General features: G+C 36.1%; 1 long non-coding RNA gene across 1 annotated transcript; it reads right to left on the reverse strand.

Annotated features, from left to right (window-relative positions):
* LOC129655678 (uncharacterized) lies at window positions 1-26295 on the reverse strand. The gene is made up of 4 exons (XR_008716077.1): window positions 25817-26295; window positions 17344-17486; window positions 940-1164; window positions 1-249 (listed from the first exon to the last, which is right to left on the reverse strand). It is a non-coding gene; the product is annotated as an uncharacterized LOC129655678 (long non-coding RNA).

A 26295-nucleotide genomic window follows, 5' to 3' on the forward strand; every position in this document is an offset into this window, starting at 1 on the left:
TTTTTAATGGCTGTTTGACAATTTACTAACAAAATTGTTGAAAGATTAACATTCACTCTTGGGAGCTGGAATAAGCTTTCTCTATTGGCCGCAAAACTTGTAGAAGGACTTGAATGTCAAACTGAAGAGACAAGGATGTAATCCAATAGGTAAGATAGAGTTTTTGAAGAGTTTTGAAATTGTGAATTGCGTGATTGTGGCTGTGCTTCAAGAAGATTTGTCTGAAAGCATTGTTACTGATGAATTAACCTAGGGACAAATTGAAAAACAGAACACTAATTAGGAAGTTTTTAGAGTGCTTAAAAAATATTATGAGACAGTAACTATAGTGGAGACAATAGGAATAAAAAGGAAGACACTAAGGTTAAAGACTACAGGGAAGTAAAACCAATATATCTTGGCTATTGATTGGATCTGTAGTAGGAGGCAATGCATAGAGTTAAAGATGACTTCAATTCCAAGATTTTTTATCTTGTGTGATTATAAGTATATAAATTGCATTGATGAATTTAGGATAGTCAAATGTTGATGTGCAATTTACTTTAAGATAACTAAGGTTACATACAGCAAACAAAAATCCTATATAAAAGAAAAAATAATTATTTTCTCACATAAATTGATCGAAAAATTTTCATTACTGCTGCCCCATTATGAAGTAACTAACTGAAATTAATTTGAGCAAGGTATGTACTCTTTCTGGACTATAGCTTTCTCAAATTGTAAAATAAAAATTATAGTAGTAATCCACCAATAATATCCCCAATAGGTTGTGAATTTTAAATGAAACTATTCAAATAAAGGAACTAGAACAGTGCTTGGCACAAAATAAGTGGTAAATAACATATTATATAAATGATTATCTTTTTATTAGTAGAAGTAAACACAAATGGAATATTCAAGACATATGCCGTCTTGAAATTTTTGCAATTCACGATGTACCTCTGCTCTGTCTGTTCACTTGGCTGGTTCCTCATTCTTCATCTTTCACCTTTAATTTCCACCTCCGAGAAAAATTCTCTGACTACCCAGTCAACAGTAGGTCTTCTGTTACTTTCTATCTTGGTTCTCAATTTATTCCGTGATAGCTGGATGGCATCACTGACTCGATGGACGTGAGTCTGAGTGAACTCCGGGAGTTGATGATGGACAGGGAGGCCTGGCGTGCTGCAAATTCATGGGGTCACAAAGAGTCGGACATGACTGAGCAACTGAACTGAACTGAACTGAGCACTTATCACAATGTTTAACTCTTATTTATTTGACTACTATTTTAGTCTATCATTTCTAAGTGACTGGACTTCCATGAAGAACCACTCTCTTTCTGACTAGTCATCTCTCTGGGGTATCTAGGCCTAGACTAAGCACAAATTGGAGAAAACCTGTGAAACAAGAACATGGATTTTTGCAATAATGTGCTGTGTAGTTTCAGCAATACACAATAAGAATTTTAAAATAAAATGTTTTTAAATGCTCTTTATTAGACTTAGCAGGTGAAATCTTAGTCTTACAGGTCAGCATCACTTTCTATGGAATCCACAGGTAACTATTCATGTATATTGTATGATTGGCACCATATTAGGAATTGAGATAAGTTTTAAAAAAAAATTACACATAGTCAAGATCTTATTGTTGAATCAGAAGATAGACTTATAGAAAACGAACTGCAAATAAGATGGATAAAAATCACAGGGGCAAATGAATGACATTCCTGCAGCAGTTGTTGAGATAAGCCTAAGTGCCAAAACAGTAAGAGCTGTGGGTCACCATCGCCACTCAGTGAGAAATGGCAGATTCCCACATGGCTTTAGTTTGGTGTAGCTCTGAAACACAAATATTGTACTCTTAAAGGGAAAATGATATTTCAGCATTTCTGTTCCCATGGGGAAAAAAAATGAAGAATTATAAATCTTTAAAGAGGAAGTTCATTTTCACCAAGCTTTTAACCTCAGTTTCAAAAGGCAAAAATAAATCCACTTTATGTTTGGACAAATATTTATGTTTCTATTTCCAACAAATGACAATGAAATTAGATTTTAAGTTTGTCTCCTTGAAAAATTATTTAAATAAAATAGCTATTTCTTAAGTAAGTTACTGAAATACGGTAGCCAGAGAACATAAATTTTGGCTTTCATTCTGTCTTGTGAGCTGCCAAGTTCAATTTCATAAATTACCCAAATTTTCTAAAGTGTACACTGGAAGATATTTCCTAAAAGTGTGTATAGATTATTAATAAAGTTTATTAACAAATGTCTTATTTCTTAATATATCAAGATGACACACTTCTACATGATGAACTAAACAGGTACATAAAATATTTTCACATGATCATATATGTGAGCTAGAATGAAGTTAGATAGATTTCAAAATCTATTTTTCAATAAAGAAAAGTAACTTTTTCCACTATAGTGTACAAGTTGATTTTATGTTTACATGTATTTTAAAATTTACAGTTTTAATTTATATTTCCTTTATTTTTATTGGTGTAACTAAGCTATTTGAACATCAAATATTAAAAAATCCTTTTATCCATTAAATGTATGCAAATATGTTTTTAACTTCAGGGATACATTTGAATGATTAATGATTTCATACATTAGTCAAAAATGTGTAATCTTTAATCTCATGATAACTGTACTAATATTGTCCACTAAGCTGTCATAGTAAAAAGACAACACATGATCAATAACTCTTCCCTAAAAGGGCTCAACATCAAAAGAATTGTTCATTACTTAAAGCCAAAGGTCTTGTTTGTGCTATCTCTGATGACTGATATTTTTAAGATGATATTCCTCCATCTCTCTTCGAGCATCTGTAAATTTCCATTCTTTAAGATTAACAAATAGAATTTCCTTATGGAGCAAGACAAAATTGCTATCTGCTTTCTGTTCAAGTCAATGAGGTTGAGGCCAAGAAAAGTGCACAGAATTATTGAGGCAAGGTTTTAGCTATTCAAACTGCAACATTTATTTGCTTTCTGTGTTTATATATATGCAGCAAGAGAAGCCATCCATTTTCTAACTTCTATAGAACAGTCATATCAGGTCAGAGAAAAGCTAGAAAGAGAATTTCCATACTCTGTATGTTCATTATATAAGCAGAACTGTGCTTGATTTTTTCTTTACAACAAACCAGTGAAATAAGAAAAATTATACAGAGACCATAGATTTTAAATGAGTTACAGAAAGAATCCTGTAATACTTAAAGGGACAAGGATCCAAGACTGTAAATTTGAAAGCTATTCTGGCCCTTTCCTTGCATTCCCATTCCAGCAACAACCCACCACCACCACAAACACACACACATAGAAATCATCTGCTCATAGTTAACCAGATAAATCCATCTCTTTTAAATATAAATGTTAAATGGTAATTTTAAAAAATACAAAGTTAAAGAAAAAGTTAAAGTTATAAAAAAGTTAAAATTAAACATGAGAAAAATTCACTAGAATAAAATTCTCTAAGGGAAAAAAATAGCTTTGACTAGATGGACCTTTATTAGCAATGTGATGTCTCTGCTTTTTAATACACTGTCTAGGTTTGTCATAGCTTTTCTTCCAAGGAGCAAGCATCTTTTAATTTCATGGCTGCAGTCACTGTCTGCAGTGATTTTGGAGCCCAAGAAAATAAAATATGTCACTGCCTCCGCTTTTTTCCCTTCTATTTGCCATGAAGTGGTGGGACCGGATGCCATGATCTTAGTGTTTTAAATGTTGAGTTTTAAGCCAGTTTTATAATCTTGGGTGTAGGGAATGTCAAACTCACAGTCATAAGTTGAACCATGTCCTGCCACCTTCAATTCACTAATCCTCAGTATCTCAGAATGTGACTGTGTTTGGAGATATGTCCTTTATAAGAAGAAATTGGGGTTAAATGAGTCATAGGAGTGGGCACTAAACCAATATAAATGGCCTCCTTATAAGAAGAGGAAATTAGGGCAAAGACCATCTGAAGAGAGAGAAAGAATATAGCCATCTACAAGCCAAGGAGAGGGGCCTTAGAAGAGATCTATCCTGCCAACACCATCTAACTTCTAGCCTCCAGAATTTTAAAACAATAAATTTCTACTTGTTGAAGCCACCCAGCCTGTGGTACTTTATTATAGCTGCCCTAGCAAACTAATGCAGTCATGTTGTAAGAAGAGTGTGTGGAATGGAAGATCTTGTGATCATTTAGGAAAAGACAATCTTCCAGAAAAAAATATTCTGAAACAAACAAGCAACAACAAAATGAAAGAAATAAAATTAAACATTTTTGAGTAAAGAAATATTAAGAATTTCTACATTGTAAAAAAAAATTATCAGAAGCGAAATCAGGAGATAAATGTCAAGCAGAGTATAATTGGAGCTCACATTACACATAAAGGACTCATCTCACAAACACTATCTCATTAATAATAAATCTCAAAAAGAAAATAGACTAAGGATGTGAATTGATATTTCCTGAAAAAATTAATACACATGATCCTTAAACACGTGAAATAATGCTCTAAATAATAGTAAGAGAAAATATTAATTAATTCTCATTTTCCAACTATAACAGAATTCAAAGTTTGAAAGCACTTTCTGTTGTCAAGTCTACAGTGAAACAGGTTGTGGGAGAGGAGAATGAGATTTTTATGAGGAGTAAGTTGGTAATAACTTCTAATAGTTACAAATGTATGCACTCTTTGACCTACTAATCTTTGGAATTTATCCTACAGATATACTAGCACCCATATGAAATGATGCACAAGTTTATTCATTATGGCATTTTTTCGTAACAGCGTTAAGTTTTAAAACAGTATCTTTACCGATATTTAGAGAAGTGATGAAATAAGCTACCACATGCTCATTCAATGGAACATTATACAACTGTAAAAAGAATAAAGAAGCCCTTTATATACTAATGTAGAAAGAACTCCATGATATATTTAAGTGAAAAAATTATAGAACAAATGTAATATATTGTGCTAACTTTAATTTTAAAAAGATAAAATATATATCTGTGTTTTAATTGCTTTGTGTTTGAAGAAACACTGGCAGCACATGCAAGAATCTTAAAAAGTGGCTAATCATGACAGTAATGGACAGAAACAGAAGGAAAAGATAAATAAAATTGTGTTATTTCTGTACTGTTCTGATGTTTGAACCATATGGATATTTATACAAAAATTACACTAAATTTTAAGAAGAATGACGGAAAGCATCATAAGAATTTTCTACTCTAAATGCAATGAAATTTAAGAATTTTGGAAGAAAAGTACGTTGTGTTGGCAAAAAAGCGTGTGGAAAAGACTAGCTTAAACAATTGAGGAATTCTTTACTTCCAGGTATTTCAAAGAATTCTGTAGGCTAGTTATTGCTATTAGTAACCAATAGGTAGTTAATATTTGACAGCATGTGCCCAATGTATCCAAATTTAGTTTCCTCTTTTTCTTTCTTTCTAAAAGCACCTATTAATACCTTAAAGAGCAAAGTTTGATAAACCCTATTCTATATATTAATATGGCATGTTAGTAAAATGTTCAACCAAGGCAGCAACCTTGGAATACTACATTTTTGTGGTGATTTACTTAAATTGAAGCTTAAATATTGTGGCATTCTTCTACAGAAGATCTGCTCTTTTAAAGACTAGGTAAGGTGCTCTCTTGTTGGCTGAGCAGATAAACAATCCACACGCAATGCATGAGAACAAAGGAGCTGTGGGTTTGATGAAGGGAATGCAACCCACTCCATTATGCGTGCCTGAAAAATCCCATGGACAGAAGAGACTGGAGAGCTACAGCCCACGGGGTCACAAAGAGTCAGACACAACTGAGCTGCTAGGCACAAGGAGGTGTCACAGAAGTGCAGAGAGGGTAGCTCCCTTTTTAGTTAGGGTGATTAGAAAACGATTATGTGTAGGAGCGTGAGTCAGCCCTTGAACTAGGGTAAAGATTGAACCAGTGTAATGAATGAAAGTTTCAAAAATGTCACTCTAAGCAATAAACTGTGGGAAACAGAGTCACAGGGTGTCTTTCTGAGATCTTACAAAGAAGTGTCTTAGCCACTTTTTTCTTTCTCTGCATGAACCAGTACTATACCATCTTATTTACTATAGATTCATACTAAGTTCTGACATTTGCTATTACAAATCCTTATTTCCTGGTCTTCCTTAGAAGTCTCCTAACTGATCTTGGACATTCTACCAAATTCCATGAAATTTTTTTTCAGTTATTCAGCTGAGTAACTTTTAACCAGATTTATCTGGGACTTCTCAGGGCCTGTTTTTAGTAATACTCAATACGCCATGCAGTATGGCATGGTGGAAAGAGTCATGGGTCTTCTCACACTCTATATTTTCTACCCAGATGAAACTAAGTGATGTGATCTTTAAACTCCATGAACCTCTGATTTTTCATTTATTAAATATACATAGTAGCACTTATCCCATAAAGTTGCTTTGTGAATTAAAAGTTATATAAATGGTAAATTTATATACCAATGGAAGCTTTGGTTATTTATTTTTTTTATATCCAATATGTTTTTAAAAAAATCACAGAAAGATAATACAAAGCCTCAGGGCAGTTCTTGATTCAGAAGTGTGTGTGTGTGTGTGTAATTCAATAAAGAACTGAAGCATAGATCAAAAAACAAAACAAAACTAAATTCTAATATAGTAACTGAATGATAAAATGATTTCAGAAAAAAACTATTTCTCATTTGAGTAATATACAAAATGAATTATACTTTTAAATTAGTATTTGTAATTAAGGGGGGTGTGTGTGTGTGTGTGAGTGATAGTTGCTCAGTCACGTCCAACTCTTGGTGACCCCATGGACTGTAGCCTGCCAGGCTCCTCTGTCCACGGAATTCTCCAAGTAGTTGTGCATAAATTTTTATTTATCTATAAATAGATGTCAATAGCATTTAAAACCTGGAAAATTGACTCTTCAATCTCAGGCAGTAATTCACCAGAGAAAAATATATAATTCTGCTTTCAGAGAGCTGTAATTGATTGTCAAGCCCAATCAAACCTATCATTTAGTCAATTTTCAGAATTGCTGCTCTGAGTATAACTTTATAGTCATGTCTAAATTTGAAGTAAAATAAATTATTGTTGAATTAACTGATGATTTTTCCCAGAATTATTTGAATTTAATGCTTATACTGATTGAATTAATGAATCCCTTGGCAAAGCCAGAACTCAGAAGAAATTATTATTCTTTAATCCCAGTGTTTTTCAAAACAGCAGGTCATAGCTTCAAAGGTTCCTACCAGTTTCATTTTCTTAAAAGGTTAACAGTCAATGGGCTGCTGACTAACCAGAAAAACTGTAGGCTTTAACTTATATCTTATCTAATGTGAGAGGCTCATCATATTGTCCTGGCCACCCTGGCAAAGAGGAGGGAGTCAAATATTTGTCTTTCACCTAATGCTAGGCTCAACAGTCCTAAAATTCTTGAATTCCCTAGCAGGGTTAGTAAGAGAGTGTCTATCATAGATTCTTAATTCTCTAAGAAAACAATTTAAAGTGGCTTCTAATTGGCCTCATGCAAGGATATAAGATTGGTGAGAAGAAGTCTATTTAGACAGAAAGGGGTTAAATTAGACCTGGAAACTTCCTGCAACAATTTATGTAAAATTTTTCTAAATTGAGTATGGAGTTTAAACCTAACACAATATTTTAGATACACAAGCTCACTTCTGTGCATCCACACTCACGAAAGTTTTACTAATAATTTTAAATATACCAGAACAAGAGCAAAATTTATTTTTTTTTCTTCCATCTGTTCAAGACTCTGTTTAATGAATGCAATATGATGACCATGAAATTTTAGGCTTTGTATAACATCATGTATGTATATCTGTAGGCAAAATCTCTTCAGTTCAGTCGCTCAATCGTGTCCAACTCTTTGCGACCCCATGAATTGCAGCACACCAGGCCTCCCTGTCCATCACCAACTCCCAGAGTTCACTCAAACTCACGTCCATCGAGCCGGTGATGCTATCCAGCCATCTCATCCTCTGTCGTCCCCTTCTCCTCCTGCCCCCAAACCCTCCCAGCATCAGAGTCTTTTCCAATGAGTCAACTCTTCGCATGAGGTGGCCAAAGTACTGGAGTGTCAGCTTTAGCATGGTTCCTTCCAAAGAAATCCCAGGGCTGATCTCCTTCAGAATGGACTGGTTGGATCTCCTTGCAGGCCAAGGGACTCTCAAGAGTCTTCTCCAATACCACAGTTCAAAAGCAGGTAATCATTTAAAACCATCAAGTTTATTCAAACCGGATTATTTATCTTTCTATAGGCTCTCAACCTTAAGAAATAACTGAGTGTTAGAAACTGAGCAGAGAAGGAAATCAAGGCTTTTGGAACTAAAATAATCTGCCAAAAGTCACACAGCCTTTCCTGGCAGAATATAAATTGGAACACATCTCCTGATTGCAGTGTTAGTGTTTGTTGGCGACACTATACCCAGTCCTTACAGACTCTGTAGTCTAAATCATTTGAACTTGTACCTGAAAACTCCATATACCTCAGTAAGTCAACTACATTAAATATTTATACATAGGCTGATATATGAATTAAAACATTTGATCATGTTTATGACTAAATATATTACTGAATATGCTACAACTCTTTATTATTATTCTTCCACCTAGTAGGTAAAATCAACTTGAGGCAGGAAGCAAATGGGCCCACCAGGGTAAAGCCATTAGAGATTCATTCTCTTTTGACCAAAACTCCAAGATTAATGGAATCTAGAAAGATGGTACTAATCAATTTATTTGCAGGGCAGCAATAAAGAAACAGACATAGAGAACAGATCTATGGACTCGGGGGGAGGGGAAGAGGTGAGATGTATGGAGACAGTAACATGGAAATCTACAATACCATATGTAAAATAGATAGCCAGTGGGAATTTGCTGTATGACTCAGAGAACTCAAACAGGGGCTCGGTATCAACCTAGAGGGGTGGGATGGGGAGTGAGATGGGAGGCAGGCTCGGAGGGAGGGGACACGGGTATACCTATGGCTGATTCTTGTTGATGTTTCACAGAAAACAATTCTGTAAAACAATTACCATTCAATCAAAAATAAAGAAAGTGGCAAAAAAAAAAAAAAAAAATAGCAGGGCAATTAAGGGAGGAGGCTGGACCCTGCACAGACCACATATTTTTTGTTCCCAAAGTCATGAGACATCCTAGACCATACATGTGCAGAAAATGCTCCTTGGAGACCAAAGGGGAGTCATGTCAAGGGATGTTCTACACAGACACCTTTTCAGTAGGATCCTAAGAGATATGTGCACACACATGAGACGATCCTGAAGTGAAGTGAAGTGAAAGTCGCTCAGTCATGTCTGACTCTTTGTGACCCCATGAACTATACAGTCCATGGAATTCTCCAGGCAAGAATACTAGCGTGGGTAGCCTTTCCCTTCTCCAGGGGATCTTCCCAACCCAGAAATCGAAATGGGATCTCCTGCATTGGAGGCAGATTCTTTACCAACTGAGCTATCAGGGAAGCCCTGGGAGGATCCTGAGATACACCAGATGACTGTGAACCAGGTAGATCAGAATGACTGGCCAAAGGAAACCCAGAAGAAATACCCTGTAAATCAAACTACTACTATGAGTGTGTGACTCAGCAACTCAGGAACTCTCCCTCTGAGTCTATCCACAGCTACTGTACTTGTTTTCCTCCTAATAAATACTTCACATGCTTCATTACTTTCTGTCGTTGTGGAAATTCCTTTCTGCAAAGCCAAAGGGCCAGGGCCCTTGTCACTGACCACTGTTCCAGTGGCTAGGATCTGGTTCTTTCACCGCCATGACCCAGCCCAGTCTCTGGTTGGGAACCAAGCCCTGCTCCAAGCCGTTGCCGGCCAAGGCCATCTGACATCAATCTGTTAATTAATAAAATGATTACTCTCAAAGAAGATGTCTATTTCCAAGGAGTGTTCAAAAAGATAAATCCTCATGACTGATTACCATTAGTTTCTTCACATTTTGGCACAATGTTTATCCTCTATACAGAGATGAGGAAAACCTGCAAAAGAAGAATGATCTCAAGGACTGGAAATTTTCCTCCTTAGCAATGTAAATATGTCTATGGGTAGGGGTTTCAGTGGACTCCGGGAGTTGGTGGATAGGGAGGCCTGGCATGCTGTGGTTCATGGGGTCACAAAGAGTCAGACACGACTGAGTGACTGAACTGAACTGAGGCCTTATATTCCTTCATAATGTATCATCCAAGAGTGCTTCTGAATTCTCTAAAAAAAAGTGTACCTCAAATTTAGGGAAACTAGGTTATTTTGATCAAACATTTGCTTCCAAAGAAAGGAAAGAGGAGAAAGAATCCAACACTTAAAACCTTTACATTTTTTAAAAAGTGATATCACTTTATATATATAATGTAGTCTGTGACTAGATATGACTATGCTAATTAGTCCAAAGAAGCCAATGTTTTTGTTCTGTGTACCTGTCTGTATTTCAATTAAAATCTTCATTTTTAAAACTAGAATAAGCAGAAACCACTGCAATTGCTATTGTAAAAGTGCAAGTCGCTCTTCGGGAGTCCATGGACTGCAGCCTGCCAGGCTCCTCTGTCCGTGGAATTCTCCAGGCCAGAATACTAGTGAGGTAGCCATTCCCTTCCCCAGGAGATCTTCCCAACCCAGGGATCGAACCCAGGTCACCCACATTGCAGGCAGATTCTTTACCATTCTGAGCCACCAGGGAAGCCCAAGAATACTGGAGAGGGTAGCCTATCCCTTTACCAGGGGATCTTCCTGACCCAGGAAATGAACCAGGGTCTCTTGCATTTCAGGCAGATTCTTTACCAGCTGAACAACCAAGAAAGTCCATAATTGCTATTGTACAGAAGTAAAATTTGCCATCCCAAATGTGTCCCTTTGGCATGAGGATTAATTCAGGCTGATTATTTTTAAGAAACAGAAGACTCAGGAAGTCTTCCTTTTATCTTCCCCTTCACTGCCTAAAAGAATTTAAACAAAGGGCCAGAATAGAGTTATCACCGAGATACCTATAAGATATGGGCCGTGTATGGTGGGGGGCAATGGTGATCAGAGTCCACTCTGTGTCCCAGTCTCTGCACGGCCCAGCAAATACTTGTTTACTAAACATTGTACAGGGAGGCCTGGCGTGCTGCGGTTCATGGGGTCGCAAAGAGTCGGACATGACTGAGCAACTCAATTGACTGAAACATTTGCTTTCCCATCACCATGAGAATTACTTCCCTCTCCTTTGCAGTCCCAAACCACTACCTGTCCACCCCACCCCCACCACTGCCAATTCCTCATTGGTCTTCAGATGAAAATGATAATATAGGTGAGTGTTTCAGCTATTTTGGTGAGTGACTCAATTTTCCTAGGTCTCTCCCATGTGTATATGTTATTAAACTGTGCTCAATTTTCTCCTGTTAATCTTCCCCATGACAATTTAATTCTTAGACCAATCAGAAGAACCTAGAAGGGTGAGGAAAATTTCTTCCTCCCTAACATTGTGACTGAAATTTGTATTTTAAGACTCCTTAATATAAGTCATGGCTTAGTTTCATTTTTCCAGTGGTCATGTATGGATGTGAGAATTGGACTGTGAAGAAAGCTGAGCACCAAAGAATTGATGCTTTTGAACTGTGGTGTTGGAGAAGACTCTTGAGAGTCCCTTGAACTGCAAGGAGATCCAACCAGTCCATCCTAAAGGAGATCGGTCCTGGGTGTTCATTAGAAGGAATGATGCTGAAGCTGAAACTCCAATACTTTGGCCACCTCATGTGAAGAGCTGACTCATTGGAAAAGACCCTGATGCTAGGAGGGATTGGGGGCAGGAGAAGAAGGGGAGGACAGAGGATGAGATGGCTGGATGGCATCACTGACTTGATGGACATGAGTTTAAGTGAACTCCGGGAGTTGGTGATGGACAGGGAGGCCTGGCGTGCTGCGATTCATGGGGTCTCAAAGAGTCGGGCATGACTGAGCAACTGAACTGAACTGAATATAAATCATGAAGTAAAACTTTTCATTCGTAAAATGCAAGCGAAAATTTTAAACTAAAAAAAAATTATGGATAAGCATTTTGGTGGTTTTATCACTGAAACAAAGGTATTTTATTTAGGTAAAGAAAATGAATCATTTTTGCTAAGAATGTAGTCATTATTGCTCATTAAAATCTCTTAGATTGACAAGCTCAGAAAAAGGAGACACAAATCACTTTAGAGGATTAGGGCTAGCAGTTAGTAAAATTAATGGTCAGGAATGACTTGGGAGGATCTGAAAATAAGAAAATCTGCATTAAGATCAATTATAAAAATGGCCAAGTAAGTAAAACTTACAAAAGCCAGGGGTCAGGCTTATCACAAACAAGAATCTATATTGGAATTTGGGAGTTAGAACTTCTTAGCAAACTCGTAATTTCAAAATGTCAAATTGGAAACTTTTGCTCCAAAATAAGCTCTTCTGGGGAAAGTATTATGAGTTAAAATGCCTAAAAAAAAGCTATTACTTTCAGGTATGTCCATATAGTAAGCACTCAATAAATGTTTGTTGAATAAGTAATAAAGTGTCACCTTGGCATCAATTGTTGCCCTAGAAATGTGTTGCGTTGCATTTTAGAAATTTTAATTTTTTTCCTGAGGCATTTGTGTTCCTGATGTGTTCAATTAAAAAAGGCTGAGGACAGCAAGTTACTAGAGAAATGCAGATCTACTTCACTTAGTTATCTTACCCAAAGCAGTTTAAGGGAGATAGTCCAGAAAGTTTCTTCATCCACATATTTTCATTACTTCATCTTTCAAGATAAGAGCAATGAGGAGAAATTTACCAAGAGAAATGAAAAATATCAGTGTAGACAACCTATATATGTATGACATGGGTAAAGACCAACCAAGGCCAATCATATCTAGAGATCTTGATGCCAACCTAGCAGGAATGTTCCCTAGAATAAAGTCCTAAAATAAATAAAATACTTTTCCAGGTTTTTCTCTGGTGTTCTCAGAGTCCCTTTTTTCTTCCTTCCCAGTCTTTATTTCTCTTCTCAAACCCTGACTTCCTGGCTTCCAGTGATCTAAGATTTCATACTACCTATCCACTCACCCACCCCCACCTCCAAGTATAACCAGTATTTTCCACTGAGAACTTCTTCTATTTAGTAAGTATAGCCTTTTTAATAGACGAGGTTTACTAACCAAATACATTGTGAATATATCTCCATGTGAAACAAACCATATAAAGTGAATTATCAGCTAAAAGTTCTTCTCTGAGATAATTTGAAACCAAAGTCAGATTTGGCTGAAGTATAGAAGATCTAGTTTTCTTTAACCTGAAAATATGCAGTAGTTGAATTCCACAGAAGGATTTGGCAATGCAGTAGTATGTTTCTAACCAGAGCCTAATTTCTTGCTATTACCAGCGGTTTCTGGTCAAAGTATTACAGTCAGCACATTGTAGAAGACATCTGGGAGAGGAGCTTACTGAGTGCCAAACTGGAATTGAAATTTCATTCCTGTAGCCTATCTGCACATATCTCTAAAGGCATCCTACTTCTGACACTGTACTAAACACAAAGGAGGAATCAGAGTAGAAAAGCAACCTGTGTCCATGGTTTGTTTTCAAACTGGCTTTCTCCACTTGAGCGAACAAACCAACATACAGTCAGAACAAATGCTGCCCAGACAAGGGAGTGAAATTTAAGATATCGTCCAGTGCAGCAAACTCAAAAATGTAACATTCACAGACCATTTTTAAAGCCTATAATTTGTGCTAGAATGATTCAGAGTGAAGGGCCTTTCATACAGCTGAGCCTGGATATTATACCAGGATTCAACGTTTCCTTTTACTTTCTCAAGGCCTCCAAAAGCTAATTGGCTGCACTGGGGCTCCACGTAGCTGTTCACTGACTTCTTTTTAAAGCACCTAAGGCTCAGAAGCCTATTGGGAGCCAGCATGGCGCAAAGACTCATAGAGGCCAAGATGAATAAGCCATGGTTCCTGACCCCTAGACTGCTTGTATTCAAATCTGGGTACCAATATTTGCTAATGATTTGAATTTGAGCAAGTTATTTGATCATTTTAAGCCTCAGTTTTCAGATTTTTAAAACACAAAGAAAAAAAAAGTATCTATTTTTAGGAGCTGTTGAATGATGGCATGAGGTGAGATATAGACCAAGTGTTTGGCACGGCACCTGCTCCATAGTGAGCACTTAGTGTGACTTTACTATCAGGGTCAATTCTATACCTGATACACAGTACATAGTCTTTTATCCCGGTAAATACTATTACATAAAAGGGGCAGCACTACAGACTTTTAAAATTATTATTTTAACTTATACCTCTTCAAATGTAGAAAGCAAAATGTATACAGGCTATCTGTTATGTTGAAACTCCTTTTTCTTTAAACAGCCCATTCTGGTAAAGCTTTCCTAATGATAATATTCTATGCATTACTGAACTGGTTGTAGAACAAATCTAAATCTGTAGGTTATAATTTTAAAAATCACAGCTCCAATAAAATTGCTTTTTATTGATTTTTTAAAAAGAAAACAGCATCATATAATTTTAATTTTCTGCAATAGCCTTAGTAACCTAGAGTTTAACAATGCCACATGACATCTTTTAAAACTTAAAATAAAGATCTATTGATTTGTTCACTTGCTCTTTTACTATAAGAAAGCAAACACTCTAACTGCAAGTAAATTTCAGCTGAAGACTCTGAAAATAAGATTTTGGTTAAAACATGCAAATATTATCAAATTTTTCTATATTTTCTAAATATAAGCTGTTGATTAAGTTGTCACACTATCAATTTGCCATATTTAAAAATAATTTGTATTTATGATAGAACGTTCAATATTTTAGAGAGATAAAACTTAGAGTTATAAGTGTTAAATTTGAAACAGTTATGAAATGATATGAAATACTGGTATCTAAGTGGAAGAGTAGAATCTTTGATTCTAGTATCTTTACTTCGTTACACTAATTTTTTTTTTTAACTTCTACAGGAAACATAACCCAATATAAGATTATACAATGGGGCCCAAAATATATTACTTGGTTTGGAAACCTTTGTTTGCTCCCATGAACTGAGTACCAGGAAGCACATCTAAACAGGTTTTAAATGAAAATGACCTCTTTTAACACATTCATCAATCATTTTAGCATCCAATCCAGTTCATGGTCGGTACATTTGTGATGATACATGCTTTTTCTTAAATGTTTTATTAAACTTTTAATTTAATAATATTTATAAAATAATTCATTAAATTGTGTTTTATTTTATATTAAATGTTATTCCCTTGTGAGCAAAAATGGCCAAAATTATTAAAGAATTAAATCAGATTTCTATGTAAATCTTAAAGATCATTCAATTTATAATTTAATACTGAAAACAGAATATAAAAGGTATGCATGAACTATGTGTATAAAACACATAAGCAAATTATACAACACAAAAGCAAAGAGCATAGTAATCCCTGAACGCTGCATTAGATAACCCTGTTTATAAATCTGTAGCACTCAAAGTCTGCAGATAGTTAGCGATTTGAGGGATTCTATAATTCAGAGAGGGGCAAGATGGCACTGATTCTATGGGACCAGAGAAACATAAGTCTGCCCTTAATAACAATTGGCCTAAAGAATTGGGGCCTGGACAAGATATAAGCATGTCCTTATATCTTTTATACAAGATCATGGGTTTTTGTAGAAATGAATCTGATTAAGTATGTAGAAAATTTATGAAATTTTAAAAAACCTTCCTTTACAATTTCATCAGAGAATAAACACTCATAAGAAGAAGATTTGCAGTTTTCATTTTAAGCATCCTGCTAGCAGAAAGAACAACCAAAGTCAGCTCCACCCTGAATATTTGTATGGACATTCTTCAGGGAGTGGCCAAAATCAACATGATGTTCCTGGATTGCTGGACTTGTTTTGTGACCCATTGGTTAGCCTTGCATCTGGGTCAGCTGCTAATCTAGATAGTGACTCATTCTCAGAAAAGAATAAAGTTTTTAAATTTGATATAACCTTTATTTTGAATTGGGAAATACTTTTAAAAGTGTGATGTAATTAGATTTCTTTGCAACATTACTTTTGTTAACCAAAACATATTTTTAGCACATTAGACAAATATTATTGGGTTGACAGCAACAATCACAACATATACAAAAATATCCATTTCCTGTAGGTAATAAGCAATCATCAGAGAAGCCATACCGTGTTTACCATGGGACTCAAACAGTTTTCATCCTCAAACCATCATTTATATTTTCCCAGGTTAATTTTGTACTGATTAAATTTCATTCATTGTTTATGCTCACTTCATAACAGTGTCCTTATATCATTTGCATTATTCCAGGCAGGCAATGCCTGTAACATATTTAAATGAAAGGCCTAAATCACAATTATTTTTTTTCTAAGTTTTTAGATGCTTCTTTAATTTTTCACTATCTTGGTTCTTTTGTCTCTGATCTATTTCAGTCTATGTTGACATATATCCAAAGCAATACTTCAAAAAATATTTCTTTGTATAATTTAAAAAAATAGATAGTGGTTTACAAGCCTACTTAAAAATTTAATTGAGCAAAATCTTACCTGATTTAATTTTCAAATGAATGTATCTAGTGGTGAATATCTCTTTGTGAATTCATATGATCTGTTTCCAGCATTTGTAATATTTGGAACATTATGGTGAAAATAATTATATCCCTATCAAATATAAACACAATCCTAAAGTTTCAACTAGTTTTCAAAACTAAAGTTTCACGATACTAAATTTCATAATAAAGAAATTCAACATAATAGTAAGTTTCAAAATAAGGTTTTAGTTTTTATATAACTCACAGATAGTGATATCAAGTAAAATGGCCTCTATGGATTTGAGTACTTCTTCAGAGAAGGCAAACTCATTGTGAAGACAGAATAACATGATTTTTTTCTAATTAAAGCAACGTGAATCTATACTTGTTAGTATGACTAATGCATATGGCAATAGAGAAATCAGTTTCTCGTTCTCTGTGCAGTTTTGGTTCCCATAATGTATCAGTTAAGGTGCTTCCAGCTCTAACTGCTACAAAATTAACAGAGGGCTAAAGCTTTGTTCTGTGGAGCAGGGTATGGCAACCTACGTCAGTATTCTTGCCTGGAGAATCCCATGAACAGAGGATCCTGGTAGGCTACAGTCCATGGGGTCACAAAGAGTCAGACAGGACTGAAGTGACTGAGCACATACGAAGTCTTGCTATTGAAAATGAAAGCCCGGACCAGCATCATCAATCTCACCAGGGAGCATGTAGACTTACTGAATTATCTTAAATTGAACAAAATTCCCAGGTGATTCAGATGCATATTATAACTTGAGAATCACTTACCTGATCAATGAAATAGTTCGCTATTTCATAGAACTGGAAGGTAGGTTGCAGCTTCCCAGACAACATCTGTCTAATTTTCTTAGCTTCTCACTCATGTTCCTGAGAAGGCTGCCACAGCTCTGGATATCATGCCTTCACATCACCTTGTTCAAAGACAGGAAGAGTGGTTTCTCTTTTTGTGTCTCTTTTTGACAGGGAGGAATATCTTTCACAAAGTCCCCAAAGGCAAACCTCTGGGGTGTAATTGGCCCCTGCCTGGTGATTCCATTCGCAAGAGGGATGGAACTGTCTAGATCGACTAAGATGGACCAACATTCATTTGGGGGCTAAAGTGGGGTCAACTTTCATGGGTTCACGAGCACACTAGGTTAAGGCTCTTCCACCGAGAAAGGGGTGGAGAAAGTGGGACGACAGATGGACAGACATCCACAGTGACTGCTAAAATTGTTTTGCTTTTTCTGGTTGTTTATCCAACAAAGACAAGCCGTGAGATTCACAAATAACACCACAGGAATCCATTTCTGTGATAATGACTGTAATTTGAATGTCAAATAAAAGTCTTTTTTTAAGACTTATAAGCTAGTGCACTGGGACGACCCAGAGGGATGGTATGGGGAGGGAGGAGGGAGGAGGGTTCAGGATGGGGAACACATGTATACATGTGGCGGATTCATATCGATATTTGGCAAAACTAATACAATTTTGTAAAGTTTAAAAATAAAATAAAATTAAAAAAAAAAAACAGAATTAGAGCCGGAAAAAAAAAAAAAAGACTTATAAGGATGCATTGTCTCTTTGTATGATCTTTTTATAAACACAACGTGCTACACAGTGTGACCATACAGAAGTATTTTGTGTGTGTGTGCTGTCATGCCTGTTATGCACTGTTATTTGTATATTGAGCAAATAAGAGTAAATATTCTCTCAAATTTAATTTGAAGATAGTATACAGTGAAGAAGATAGCAGGATGTTTATGTTGAGTAAGCTCCGTTCTCATAATATTTTAAATCTCCTAAAACAAACAGTTTGACATAGCTCACTTTTGAAAGCATTTTGTGCTACAATGAAATGAGTTTACAGAATTAATTAATTTAGCCAACAAACACTGAAAACTTACCATGTCCAGGCATTCTAATTGTAGGTTTATAGAGATTAATGAAATAGCCAAGATCAGGGACCTTATAATTGCATGAAAAGACCGAATAAATAAATAATCAACAATTAGAAAACAACCACTCAGAGAAAAGGAAAAGTATTATAAATTAAAATAACAGAGTGTTGAGGTATGGAATAAACTTAATTAGATAAAACAAAAGTTTAGAGAAAGTCTTTATAAAATGACATTTAGGTTAAAATTTAGAAGGTGGAGTCTGCAGACTATGCCACCTGTTTTAATGTACCCTGAGTTAAGCAAGTTCTTTTACATTAAAATTTTTTAAGAAAAAAGAATACTTCATTACACAGCAAAATTATATAAAATCCAAATGTTAGAATCCATAAATGAAGTTTTATTGCAACATAACAATGCTCTTTCATTTAAAGCTTTTGCTCTACAGTGACTGAACAGGTGCAACAGAGACTATAGGATCCAAAAGCCAAGTTATGTTTACTATCTGGCCCTTTACAGAACTTTGTCCGTCCTTACCTACAGATGAGCAGAATTCAGTCGTAGGAGGAGGCAGTGAAAAGGCATTTCAGGCTGAGGAAGGAGCATGCACAGAAGTTCTCAAATAAAGCAAACCAAGTAAGGGAGCCATAGTGACAAGTTGGAACACAGAAAGAAATTAAATAGGAAAGATGGCCAGGGGCCAAGGCATGTAAATTCCTCATGTCATCCAAGTGTGACTACCATTAACGGCAAGGGGAACCCTGTGATAGATTTGAGTAAGGAATTATTCGACTGCTTAAATTTTAAAAAGATCATCCTGGCTTATGTGTGGAAACTTTATTAGAAGAAAGCCACAGAAGACAGAACTCCAAATGGAAAGTGACTTAGTGGTAAAGGCCAGGGAAGACGTGATCATGCCTTGGTCAGTGAACGGCTGGTTACAAATCCTTGGAGAAGTTCAGAAGTTAAGCATAAGCATTTAGACACTTCCTGGAGCATTTGTTATTCCTGTGACATATAAGCATTTGAACAGGAGACTGGTCTACTGGAATAGGGTGGAGGCCAACTCAGTTTCTGTGGAAATTATGTGGTAAGTTGCATGTGCTGGGAACTGCAGACCAAGTATAGATAGAAGGATCATGTTATACAACATGTGATATGTTAGGGTGGTTACTCAAGTGGAGCCAAAAAGTGGAGAAAAAAATGGAGAAAGTATAAGCAGTTATCTATTTATGTACTATGCTCTGGACTTCATAAAACTATGACAGGTTACATTTGAAAGTAAGCATTTCATTCATCATCAAGAAAGAAAAAAACAGAGGGTAAGAGAGGAAGAGAAAGGAAGAAAGGAAGAAGGAAGGAAAGAAGGTATAAGGAAGGAAGGAATAAAAAATATAAAGATATCTTCTTTGGAACTCTGTCATGACATGACTTCTTGTTCTTTTATTTTAGTTATGCCTCAAACAACTTTAGATGGTCTCTTCTGTTCAGAGAAATAAATTTAATTATTTTACCTTAATTTACAACAGAAAAAAAAAACAGTGAAGCTTCATAAATCATTTGCAAAGTTCTATGTATATTGCATTTTTGGTTTATTTTCCCATTGTGTACTTGTGAGAATTGCAGAGTGAATATGCACATATTTGGCACACAGAATGCTGAAATTCTTACACATTATTGTTGGAAAAATGCTGGTTAAAAACTATTTGAAATGATCATACTCATTCTTGCAGTGGGGTCACTCATATCAACATCTCTATCAGTAAAACCTTGTCACAATAGAATATCTCAGGGCCAACTCTTGAAGATTCTCTTTAAGGAATGTATAAAAAAATGGAATTGATGATAATAGCACATTCAGCACATCATATAGATGTGTGCTTTTATTGTTGTTAGTACGCTGAGCACAGTGTCAAAGTTAATGGGCAATTCATTTGAAGTTTAGAACTTTCAGCAGAAAGTAAAGGAGGTTAATTGATTTATACTAACACAGATAAAGGGACTTTTGTGCAGTCATGAATTGGTTAAAGCAAATTTGTCTAAGCATGCTTCTAACCAGGAAAGACATTAAACACTGTATGTCAAAGTAAGGTTCTGAATGTGAATTGAGAAGAATGCTCCATATTTCAATATAATATAGGGTACGTAGAAAAAAGAGCACTGGATTAAAATTCAGGAATCTAGAATTCCCCTCTATAATTTCTTAATCATGAAACTTTGAGAAGGTTCTTTTAAATTCATTGGACCTCAGTTTTTTCAACAGGAAGATGGGGTAATTTTATTTAGTCTGTTTAAACTGCAATGATCTAATGTAGCTAAATGAGCTAATGATTGAAAACATACCTTGAAAATTATTTCCACACTATTATAAAAAATGAACTCGTTAAAACAAGCTCCTAGAGTCAATATAGTTACTAATCTACTGCAAGAAAAAAAGGAAAGCTATTCTGGGCACAGAGGTCATTACAATCTTTCCATGGGTGTCTGGGGAGGAGCAGAGGCATATAAATCATCTCCTACCTACAGCGTCACTGTTTCTTCTCATGCTGACTTCGGAATTGGAAAGGTTGCCCCATCTCCAGGTTAAGCTCAACTCTCAGACATAAGACAGATGAAGCGGGTTATCAGCAACTAGCACAGGGAGGCCAGCTTATAACTTTTCAGTTTACAACAGGATCACGCCAGAATTCCACTATAAATCTGGACACATGTATTTTGCATAACTTGTATTTTTTATATAGCTTCTATTTTTAAGCATATATATGGAGTGGGGAAGTGAGGATTTTAAAAGTACCATTTTGTATTGTGTTGTAGCTCTCTGTACCCCACTGGGAGCAAAAGACAGAACAGATGCCGAAACCAAACCTGTGTAAAAATCAGGACTTTGGGCCAGAAGCTAAAACACTGTTACAAATAGGAATCACAAATCTTTTCTGAGGTAACCTGGGTTATAAAGAAAACAGAAACCCTCCTTCTTAAAAAACCATAAGAAATAAAATGCTATCTTTCCAGTTGAGGTTACAGATGTTTGTGACCTTAGAGCTGGCAGCAATGGAAAAACCATGTCGAGCTGCAATATGTTACTCATGTGGTAGTTTTTCTGAAGGAATAAATGCACATGTGATTCTGATGACCTCATGTGAGATACCAAGGTGTTACCTTAGAGTGGAAGACCAGCAACTCTTTACTGGAAACCTCTCGCAGGCAGAATGCTAAAGATATTACCCATACCATATAAATTACACAAGGCTTTCCAAACTTAGAGCTGCCGGCTTTTAACTAAAGCTAAAGCCAGCCTTGGCTGTGGAACTTGTGCTGTTTTGACCTCCGATAGCAACAAAAGCAAGGCATGGATATTGACTTTCCAAGAAAGAGAGCAGGAAGTATTTTCCAGTGAGATTATCCTCAAGGGATATTAAATAATAAAGGAGCAACATATATATTTATGTTGCATCTGTAAATAAAAAGTTCCTCTGGGACAAATCACATAGACAATTAAGTGTTTGAAAAACAGAAAGCAGACACATGTAGTAGAGTCATTACACACAATGAAAATTAGGCAGAGTAGAATAACGACAAACTGAAATAGGCTTGTCTAGCCTAGATGCAAACAGTAGCAAAAGTCTGGAAGCATCTATCTCTCCTTTGATTAATTTTTACCTCTCAGTACATTTTAAAATAATGCCTCTAAAGCCATTTCTTGAGATAAAAGATAGAATCCTGAAGCTCATATTCCAGCTTCAGAAAAATTAGCTTTTCCCAACAGTCTAAGCATTTAAAATTTTTTTAAATAGTTTAGAAAGATAATACAAATATTTAATATATATTCAAAATATATATCTTTGGAAGATAATATAAATATTTGATATATACCTTTAAATATAATGGGGCTTCTCTGGTGGCTCAGAGGTAAAGAATCTGCCTACAATGCATGAGACCTGGGTTCAAAGCTTGGGTCAGGAAAATTCCCTGGAGAAGGGAGTGGCTACCCACTCCAGTATTCTTGCCTGGAGAATTCCATGGACAGAGGAGCCTGGAGAGTTTCAAAGAGTTGGATATGACTGCCTAACACTTTCACTTTTAAGTATAATATATATCCAGAATACGCTATATAAATATAAATATATATATACTCACATGTATTTTGGCCAAAAAAATGTAAAAGCTGTCATGCACACTTGTATAAGCAGTTGATAATTGACACAATTATTCCAGCTGACCCAAGTAGCTGTCCATGGACATCTCATATGTTTGAATTTTTTCCAGCTTGGTCCTTGTGCTGGTAATGCTCAGTGTAATAGTCAAGATATAGCTCCCTTGACTACAGTTGTAATAAAAGCAATAAGAAAAAGAATATTCCAACAGACATGCATTATTTCAAATAATATAGCTCTGTTACTTTTCTTAAAAAATCAGTTGAATCATCTTAATGCCTGTGAACAATGATGACTAGTTTAATTCCAAGAGATATTTTTCAAGGGATAATTTCAAGAGACTAGCTTTTAACATTTATACTGTATTGATAAACTTCATTCATTTTTACCTGCTGTTAAGTCAGTATATGGGAAAAACTATAAAACACACACCCTCTCACTTTATTTAAAATAGCGTTTGCTTTAAATTATGAAGGAATAATGTATTTGTTTATATGTTGCACTACAATTATTTGCTTTGTTTTGTTATGAGTTTTAACCAGTGGAAAGAAATCCTGGGCAGCATAACTCAAAGACTCTATTTTTATTAAGAGTTCTCACATTTTAGCCTTGTGGTCTCTAGTCACTTGATGTTGCCCGGCTTTCATTTTTTCTCCTTGTACCTATGATTTTGAACTTATATTCCCTCCTCTCTTTTAGGAACTTGTGTGATTATGCACTTTCTTACTTTAGCCTTTAGAATCTTTATTTCTATTGGTTTTTCCCCATGTTCTCTCCTAAATATGTTTATATGTCTCCTTTGCTGAAAACATACAAACCAACACACATATTCACAAGCAAAAACTAACACAACTTTTCCTTGATCTTATCTCCTCATAACTTACCATCTTGTCTCTCTCTAACAACCTCAAATTCTTTCCTCAAACACTCTATGGTCATCAAAAACATGTTGGCACTACATGGAATACTTAGCATATTCTTATCCAGTGACCTAGGATTCCACCCCCAGGTTAAATACCCTAGAGAAACTTTCATACTTGGGCAACAGGTGACATATAAGAATTTTTATATTGGTAAAGCAAATATTCTGGAAACAAGACAAATGTCTAATAGATGGATAAAGACATTTTGATACCTTTTACATTGGAGAGCTACACAATAATAACAATTAATTGACCTCAGCTGAAAGAATAAGCCTGGATGACTCTCAAAATATGTTGAATGAAATAAAAGAAAATCATGAAATAATATACATAATAAGACTGAATTTATATAAAATTCAGAAACTAACAAAAGTTAACAATATACAAATTAAAGCTTGTGTGTCTCCTCAGACAACACATTTCCATGTGCTAGACAAGAATCCACTTTCAGACCCTGGAACGGGTCCCACTTCCTGCAACAGTACCAGAGGTAAAGAACCCCTTGCCGGTGCAGGAGACATAACAGACACCGGTTCAACCCCTGAGTCAAGAAGATCCCCTGGAGGAGGGCGTGGCAACGCACTCCACTATTCTTGCCTGGAGAATCCCAAGGACGGAGAAGCCCGGCGGGCTACAGTCCATGGGGTTGCAAAGATTTGGACACAACTGAAGTGACTTAGCATGCATGCACCCATACTTATGTTGGGCTTCCTTGGTGGCTCAGATAGTAAAGAATCTGTATGCAACTCAGGAGATCCAGGTTTGATCCCGGGATGGAAAATAAACCCTGGAGAGGGAAATGGTTACCCACTCCACTATTCTTGCCTGGAGAACTCAATGAATAAAGGAGTCTGGTTAGCTACAGTCCATGGGGTTGGAAAAAGTCAGACACAACTGAACGACTAACACTTTCACTTTTTCATACATATATTAATAATAGAAAGCAAGACAAATAAATAACATGCACAAAATTCATAATAGTACTTACATATATAATAAATATTGAATATGTTGTGTGTGTGTGTGTGTTTGTGTTGAAGAAAGGGGAAATGATACACAAGAATAGAAGCACAGACTGCTTCAAAATGATTGATAATATTCTATTTCCAATAAGGAGGTGAGGTGGTTAAGTGTATGAAAGTTATATTGAATTTTTTGGGGTATGATCTATTTCACAATTTAAAAACTCTGGTCTGACTTGTTTCTATCCCTTTATATATTTCTCAGCCATTTCTTTCCATTTTCTTATGCCCCCTCCACCAAGGTTTGATGCCTAATTCTAACCCATATTCTGAGTCTCATCTTAGTTTTCTTCCAAGGGAGGTCTTCCTTGATCTAAAATAGGTCAGTTCCTGTATTATATTAGCCCATATCGTCTTGTCCTTAGCCTTTCTTAACACTCAACTTACTTGTTAAATACCTGTTTACTCCTCCAGGCTCTATACTCCATTAAGGAACACAGTACTTAACACTAAACCGGACACAAAATGAATGATCAATCAGTATTTCTTGAGTTGAATTATTCTCTTTTGGAGTTAGCTTCTTATAGGAGCAGTTTGTAATCATCATGAAAGTTTTTCAGGTCAAATTTATTCTTCATTACCCTCGAATATGACTTCTGTCTTCATACATCTGCTGTATCTGCTTTCAGAGAGGTCACCAGTTACTTCATTAATAGCCTTTAGTTAGTCTAAGTCCTTAACCAATTTGACCTCTCTGGGATATTTGATACTCCTAAAGAGAGCATTTGGTAATTTGCTTAACCTTTGCTGAATGTTTTGTATGTGTCAGAAAATGGGAAAATGCTTCCTTTAGATTCCATGACACCGCTTTCACCTAGATCCTCTACTTCATTTTTCTCCCCTTCTCCTTGAGCTCTGCTTGCTCCCTTGCTTTCAAGAATTTTCCCCAGCACTTGGATCTACCGGTTCTGTATTATTCTTACTGATGGTGCTCTCTTAGTTCAGCTAATCGTCAGTTCTTGGGTGTGCAGTGTGTTTAGTCGCTCAGTCATGTCCGACTCTCTGCGACCCATGGGCTGTAGCCCGCCAGGTTCCAATGTCCTTGAGGATTCTCCAGGCAAGAATACTGGAGTGGGTTGCCGTGCCCTCCTTCAGGGGATCTTCCCAACTCAGAAATCCAACCCAGGTCTCCCACATTGCAGGCGGATTATTTACCAGCTGAGCCACCAGGGAAGCCCAATCATCAGTTCTTAAACTATTACAATACCCTCCTTGCTACCCACCGCCTTTTGTTGTTCCCACACCAAGGCACCTTTCCTACTTACTTGTCTTTAAAAAATCCACTGTAGGACTTCCCTGGTGGTCCAGTGCTTAAGAATCTTCCTACCAATGTAGGGAACACGGGTTCGCTCTCTGATCCAGGGGGAGGAGTCCACATGCTGCAGGGCAGCTAAAACGGGCGCTACAACTACGGAGGCCTGTGAGCCTGGAGCCCATGCTCCTGGTGATGAGAAGCATATGCACCACAACGAAGAGTAGGCCCCGTATAGCAACGAACACCCAGCACGGCCAAAATAAACAATAAACTAATTTTAAAAATCAAACAAATTTTTTTTAAAAAACCCAATTCTTGTTTCCTGCTTCAAATGTTGTAATTTCCTCTTACTAGTCACAAAATGCAGCTTAAATTCATGCTCAAATCATAGGTCCTTTCACAATATCTGACAGATATCTCTGCAGCATCACCTTCAGGCGTTCCCCATTGTACCCACTGCTCCAACTGCCCCCAAATTATATGAAATTT

Source organism: Bubalus kerabau, chromosome 1 (assembly GCF_029407905.1).
Source record: "Bubalus kerabau isolate K-KA32 ecotype Philippines breed swamp buffalo chromosome 1, PCC_UOA_SB_1v2, whole genome shotgun sequence".
In the NCBI taxonomy this organism is placed as follows: Eukaryota; Metazoa; Chordata; class Mammalia; order Artiodactyla; family Bovidae; genus Bubalus; species Bubalus kerabau.